This window comes from Mesoplodon mirus (genome assembly GCF_964341445.2).
Source record: "Mesoplodon mirus genome assembly, chromosome: 5".
Classification (NCBI taxonomy): domain Eukaryota; kingdom Metazoa; phylum Chordata; class Mammalia; order Artiodactyla; family Ziphiidae; genus Mesoplodon; species Mesoplodon mirus.
In genome coordinates this window covers 71,912,701-71,914,252 of record NC_138980.1, presented here as the reverse complement: position 1 = coordinate 71,914,252, position 1,552 = coordinate 71,912,701, and positions in this window count along the sequence as shown.

The following is a 1,552-nucleotide window of genomic DNA, read 5'->3' as shown; positions in this document are numbered from 1 at the left end:
CTCCTGTATCTGAAACCTCTCTCAGTAGGATCCTTCTCACTAGCTTTTAAACACAATCAATTTAGTTAAATCTAATATTTATTATACAAGCTATTATGAAGTATTGGTTAACAGTGTGATAACATTTGAAATGGGTTACTGGTTGTATATCAGTGTAAAAAGTTTTGGATTCAGATTGATATTCTAGCTTCAGCTCTGTCAGAAACTCCCTATGTGACACTGAGCCATGTTCTCTGGCTTTAGTTTCCTAATGAGTCAAATAAGAATGATATCTCTGGGAGAAAGCCATCTGAGTGAAATCATAAATGCCAAGGGCTTAATACCTAGATCAGAAATGCAGAGGTCGGGGCTTCCCTGGTGGAGCAGTGGTTAAGAATCTGCCTGCCAGTGCAGGGGACAGGGGTTCGAGCTCTGGCCCGGGAAGATCCCACACGCCGCAGAGCAACTAAGCCCGTGTGCCACAACTACTGAGCCTGCGCTCTAGAGCCTGTGCTCCGCAACACGAGAAGCCACCGCAATGAGAAGCCTGCACACCGCAACGAAGACCCAATGCAGCCAAAAATAAGTAAAATAAATAAATTTTAAAAAAAGAAAACGTTAAACAAAAAGAAAAGAAATGCAGAGGTCTCCTCGTTTTACAGTTGAGGTTTATACTTGTGATTATGCCAGGTAGCATCTTATGAACATCAAAGTAAAGCATGGTTTTGATTAGGAATGAAACTTAGGGTATGGCCTGTGATTTTTTTTTTTAGAGTTTTCTTAACTACTATACATTGCCTGATCTACCTTGTGCTTCAGGACACAAGTCTCTTAAATACCTTGGGAGGCTACTTAATTATTGAAGGAGCTTAGTTTAATCTCCTTTTGTTATAACTGCAAAGCATATCCAGTATTGATGAAATAATAATGAGTACATTGGGTCATCTTTTTTTTTTTACTAAATTGCATCTCTGACTTTATTACTTCTTCTTTTTTTTTTAATTAGTTTCTGCTTTATAACAAAGTGAATCAGTCATACATATACATCTGTTCCCACATCCCTTCCCTCATGCATCTCCCTCCCTCCCACCCTCCCCATCCCACCCCTCCAGGCGGTCACAAAGCACCGAGCTGATCTCCCTGTGCTCTGGGCTGTTTCATTGGGTCATCTTAAGTCCATCAAAATACAAAATTAAAATGATAAAGACAGGAAAGGAGCTTGGAAGAATAACTATGTGAATACATGCCCAAAGTATTGATTTATTAAATTAATTAAATATCCTCTTCAGATTAAAGGTATTACATTACAAAATAACACAATCCAGTTATCTATTTAAAAAATCACCAAAACCTTAGTGACTTAAAATAACAATGTTTTTTCAACATCTTTATTGGAGTATAATTTCTCTACAATGGTGCTTTAGCTTCTGCTTTATAACAAAGTGAATCAGCCATACGTATACACATATCCCCATATCCCCTTCTCTCTTGCGGCTCCCTCCCACCCTCCCTATCCCACCCCTCTCGGTGGACACAAAGCACTGAGCTGATCTCCCTGTGCTATGCGGCTGCT